At 37.6% G+C, this 6,000-nt stretch overlaps 1 pseudogene; it reads left to right on the top strand.

The window, feature by feature from the left end:
• Positions 1 to 485: 485 nt before the first annotated feature.
• LOC128591810 (60S ribosomal protein L39-like) lies at positions 486 to 648 on the top strand (annotated as a pseudogene).
• Positions 649 to 6,000: the final 5,352 nt, after the last annotated feature.

Genomic DNA, 6,000 nt, shown 5'->3' with positions numbered 1-6,000 from the left:
CTCTGGGAGATGGAGGCAGGCAGATCGCCTGAGCTCATGAGTTCCAGACAAGCCTGAGCCAGAGCAAAATCCAGTCTCTAAAAATAACCAGACGTTGTGGTGGGTACCTGTAGTCCCAGCTATTCAAGAGGCTAAGGCAAGAGAATCGCTTAAGCCCAAGAGTCTGAGGTTGCTGTGAGCTATGTTGCCATGGCACTTTACTAGGGGCAACAAAGTGAGACTGTCTCAAAAAAAAAAAAAAAATATATATATATATATAATATGTGTGTGTGTGTGTGTATACATACTGACATAAAAGATTCACATGGAACCAAATTCTTGACTTTTATTCAGATATTTAGTTTTATTTATACATGTGAAATAAACTTTCCACCAAAGTGGAAAATGCGGGACTTCTAATTTTACATGTGTGAATAAGTCTCCAAAATGTTCATGGTGCTTTTCTCTCGCTCTTCTCCATTGTGGTGAGTGTGAGTAGTCTCGTTTGTCGCCATGTCCTCTCATAAGACTTTCAGAATCAAGCGGTTTTTGGCCAAAAAACAAAAACAAAATCGTCCCATGCCGCAGTGGATTTGAATGAAAACCGGTAATAAAATCAGGTACAACTCGGAGAGGAGACACTGGAGAAGAACCAGGCTGGGTCTATAAGAAATTACATGAGACGGCATGTACTTATGCTGAATCACGGTCACTATCATCATCTTACCATATCAAGCTGAAAATGTCATCAGTTGGACATTTGCCACACTTCATTGGGAAAATGAGTTTTCTCTTCATTTATGTGCTATTCCTAATAAGCTGGTGCAGTAATAAATATGTGAGACCTTGTGTTGGAAGTACTGAGTTGCCCCTCCCCCAGAAGACCTAACACAACACTGTCCTGTAGAACTTTCTGCAATGATAGAAATGCCCCTAGCTACCAAGTTCTTGACATGCTTAATATAGCTTCACTTTTTCAGTTTATTATAATTAAATTTAAAGTGTTTTTTTTGTTTTGTTTTGTTTTTTGAGACAGAGTCTCTGTTGCCCATTGACCCAGGCTAGAGTGATTTGGTGTCAGCCGAGCTCACAACAACCTCAAATTCCTGGGCTCACCCCAGTAGCTGGGACTATAGTCTCCTGCCATGACACCTGGCCAGTTTTTTTTCTATTTTTAGTAGAGATGAGGTCACTTGCTCAGGCTGGTCTTAAAAGCTCAGGCAATCCTCCCAACTCTGGTCTCCCAGAGTGCTAGGATTACAGGTGTGAGCCACATTCTTCCTTAAACATCTGCATAAAGCTGTTCTATACCAGTTCTTTTTATTTATGTTTTTGAGACAGTCTCAAGCTGTTGCCTTAGGTAGAGTGCTTCTGGCATCATGGCTCACAGCCACCTCAAACTCTTGAGCTTAAGCGATTCTCTTGCCTCAGCCTTCCAAGTAGCTGCGACTACAGGCGCCCGCCACAAGGCCCGGCTATTTTTTGGTTGTAGTTGTCATTGGCAGCCCTGGGCTGGATTTGAACCCACCAGCTCTGGTGTATATGGCTGGCTCCATAACCACTGAGCTGTAGGCGCAAAGCGTATACCAATTTTTTTTTAATAAATCATAGCTGTGTACATTGATACAATTATGGGATACAATGTACTGCTTTTGTATACAATTTGACATTTTTGTCACACTGGTTAACATAGCCTTCATGGCATTTTCTTGGTTATTGTGTTAAGACATTTATATTCTACACCTAGTAAATTTCACATGTACCCTTGTAAGATGCACCCTAGGTGTGGTCCCACCATTTACCCTCCCTCCACTCATCCCCTCCTTCTACCAATTTTTTTTTTTTATTAAATCATAGCTGTGTACAATAATGTAATCATGGGGTACAATGTGCTGGTTTTATATACAATTGAAATGTTTTCATCAAACTTGTTAACAGTCTTCACGGCATTTTCTTAGTTATTGTGTTAAGACATTTATATTCTACACCTAGTAAATTTCACATGTACCCTTGGAAGATGCACCGTAGGTGTGGTCTCACCAAGTACCCTCCCTCTATACCATTTTTTTTTTTATTATTAAATCATAGCTGTGTACATTAATGTAAAAAAAAATGTTCATGGAAATACTTTCACAATTGAAATAATAACAAAAACATAGCGTCTTAGTTACTGTGACTCAATTAAATGTTAAGATTTATTTTATTATTAATTTTTTATTTCAAGTTAACATGAAAGTACAACTAGATTACAGTAATTGTGTTTGTTAGGTAGAGTCCTCTTGCAGTTCTGTTCCACACACAAAAGGTGTGCATATACCCTTACATTGTGCCCATTACGTGGGAGCACACCAATCCCCTCCCTCCTCTCTTCTCCCTCCTTCCTTGTCACCCCATCCCCCAACTTGAATTGAGTTGAATTTTTCTCTTATGAAGCTACATGTTAGATCATCTACTGGCTTCATATTAGTATTGAGTATGTTGGATATTTGGTTTTATATTCTTGTGATACTTTACTGAGGAGAATGTGTCTCAATTTCATTGTGGTTAATACAAAGATGTAAAGTCTCCATCTTTTTATGGTTGAATAGTATTCCATGGTATACAAATACCACAGTTGCTTAATCCTGTCCTAAGTTGATGGGCATTTAGGTTGTTTCCACATCTTGGTGATTATAAATTGAGCTGTGATAAACAATTTAGTGCAAATGTCTTTTTGCTACAATGATTCTTTTTCTGAGTGGATGCCTAGTAATGGAGTTGTGGGATGAAATGGGAGGTCTAATTTGCATTCTTTGAGGATTTTCCATACTTCTTTCCAAAGAGGCTATAGGAGCTTGCAGTCCCACAAACAGTGTAAAAGTGTTCCTGTCTCTCAACATCTATGAGCATCAGCAACTTTGGGTCTTTGTGAGCTATTCTCACCGGAGTGAGCTAATATCTCAGGGTGGTTTTGATTTGCATTTCTCTGATAATTAGGGACTATGGGCATTTTTTCATATGTTAGTCCTTCGACTATCTTCCTCAGAGAATGTTCTGCAGGTATCTCTTGCCTAGTGATACATGGGATTGTTTGCTCTATTTTTGTTAATTAATTTGAGTTCTCTATAGATCCTAATCATCAAAGCTTGGTCAGCTCTGTAACATGCAAATATCTTTTTCCATTCTGAAGGTTTTCCTTTTGCTTTAATTGCTGTGTCCTTAGCTGTGCAGAAGCTTTTCAGTTTAATTAAGTCCTGTTTGTTTATTTTTGTTGTCGTAATTGCAGCTGAAGTCTTCATCATAAAATCTTCCCCCAACCAACATCTTCATGATTTTTCCCTCACTTTCTTCTAGGATTTTTATCATTTCATGTCTTAGATTTAAATCTTTTATACATCTTGAGTAAATCTTTGTAAGTGGTAGAAGGTATGGGTCCAGTCTCAGTCTTTTACAAATGGTAATCCAGTTCTGCCAGCACCATTTGTTGAATAAGGATTCCTTTCCCCAATGTGTTCTTTTGTTTGGTTCATCAAAGATCAGATGGCTATAAGAGACTTGTTTTCTATTCTTTTCCATATGTCTGTGTCTCTACTTTGGTGTCAATATTATGCTGTTTTGATCACTGTAGACTTGTAATATAATCTTAGGTCTGCTAGAGTCATGCCTTTGGCTTTGTGTTATTACTAATCATTGCCTTGTTGATACAGGGTTTTTTTTGTTGTTGTTGTTACATATGAAATAAAGAACTATTTTTTCCAGTTCTTCAAAGTATAGTGTTGGTATTTAATGGGAATTGAACTGAATCTGTAGATTGCTTTGGGAAGGACTGACATTTTAACAATGTTGATTTTTCCCAGGCAAGAGCATGGTAGTTGTTCCTTTTGTTAATGTCTTCTGCTATTTCTTATCTTAGGGTTTCATAATTCTCCACGTAGAGGTTCTGCACCTGTTTTGTCAGGTATATTCCTAGATATTTTATTTTCTTTGAAGGAATGATGAAGGGAATTGTGTCTTTGATTGATTTCTCAATTTGGCTGTTATTGGCAATACAAAAGCTACTGATTTGTGGATGTTGATTTTATATCCTGAGACATTACTGTGTTTTCTTGAATACTTTCAGGAGTCTTATGGTTGAGTACCAAGGTTTTCTAAGTATCAGATAGTATTATTGGCAATGACAGAGAGTTTGACCTCCTCTGCCTCCATTTGGATACCCTTTATATCCTTCTCTTGCCTGATTGCATTAACTGGAACTTCCAGCACTATATTGAATAATGGTGGCAATAGTGGACATTCTTAACTGGAAAAGCTTTCAGTGTTACTCTATTCAGTATATGAGTTAGGTTTTGCCCTTTAGTTTCTATGTGTTTACTTTTCTCACAGTCTATTGTGATGGTCAGTGTGTAAAATAGGTCTAAGTATTTCCTGTAGAACTAGAGTCATTGTGGCAAATTTCTTCAGTGTACGCATATCAGCAAAAAATTTGATTTATCAATTGATTTTAAAGGTTAGTTTAGCAGGATACAAAAATCTGGTCTAAAAATTGTTTGTTTAAGAAGATTAAAGGTAAATGACCATTATTTTCTTATTTACTGTCACCTGGATGGATCTGCCCCTCAAGGTCATTTGACATTTACTCCTATCTGCTTGCAGAATTTTCTCCTTTGTCTTGACTTTGGACAGTTTCCTGATAATGTGTCATGAAGACGCTCTGTTTGTGTTAAGATGACTCAAGGTTCTATATCCCTCTAAATGGAGTGTTTTGAAATCTTTGTTGTTACTTGGGAAATTTTTATGTAAGATATCCTCCAGTAGGGTTTCCATTCCTTTGGGATGTTCTTCTTTCCTGTCAGGGATTGCTATAATTTGTAGTTTGAGTGCTTCATGAAGTCCCATAATTCCATGATTGAAAATTCTACTTTCTTTCTCTTCTTCTGTCTCTCTAACCACCTGGGTTAGCTCCAGAGCTGTATCATCTAACTCTGAGATTCTTCCTTCTGCATGGTCTAATCTAGTGGTTCTCAACCTTCCTAATGCTCCAATGTATTTTCATTGTTAAAAAGGGGTCACGGCCCACAGGTTGAGAACCACTGGTCTAATCTGTTGTTGATACTTTCTACTACTTCTTTAAATTTCCTGATCAAATGTTTTATGTGCTCAAGCTCCACCCTATCCTTTCTATAGTCTTTATATCTTTCATCCATTTGGGGGGTCTGTTTTTCCACTTTCTCCTTGATTGCCTTTATCTTTTTGCCATTCATATTTTAAATTCTGTTTATGTCATTTCTATTAATTCTTTATAGGCAGAATCCTCTGTGCTAGCTACTTCATGATCCCTTGGAGAGGTTGCTCTGTTCTGGTTTTTCTTGCTGCCAGAAATTTTGTTTGTTCCCCTTTATGTTTATTTTTTTCTAGTTCACTTCCTTGCCCTGCTCTTGCTGTCATACTACCTCCTTCACTTTAAAGTCCCTTGTCTCTGAGTTTAGGTGTTGAAGTGGCCTTTTGGTACATGTTCAAAAGGAAGAGAAGGGCAAAAAGTGAGAAGAGCAAAAGGAAAGGAAAAGATAGATAAATAAATAGTAAAAAAGAAAAAAGGAAGGGCAGTTGATAGTTAAGAAATGAAGAATAGCAGAGAGGAAGGAACAAACAAGAGAAATAAAGCAACAAGAGAAATAGTGGTGGTCAGCAGGATGCTGTGACCCAATACCACACCTCTAGGACTTTGGAGGACCAGGCTGGATGAGTACCTCAATGTTAGGATTTCCTTACCATCCCTGGAAAGAAATAAGACCCTACATGCACCAAATAAAGAAAAAATCAGTAGTATGTCACAGTGGGGACATACCAATAGTATCTTTCCAAAGGCCAAAGTTAGAAGGATATTATAGGCCCTGAGCTCATGGTCTCCTTGAGCCAGAATCATTGTCATGACCCCCTAGCCCTCTGAGAATATGAAAAAAAATAAAAACTGATAAAGAAAATTAAATATATAATTATATAAGATGAAGGGGGGGAAGGGATATCTTAGTTGTTATATAAGAA

This window comes from Nycticebus coucang, chromosome 8 (genome assembly GCF_027406575.1).
Source record: "Nycticebus coucang isolate mNycCou1 chromosome 8, mNycCou1.pri, whole genome shotgun sequence".
NCBI lineage: Eukaryota > Metazoa > Chordata > Mammalia > Primates > Lorisidae > Nycticebus > Nycticebus coucang.
Note: the sequence above shows the minus strand (reverse complement) of the source record. Positions and strands in the feature narration are given on the sequence as shown.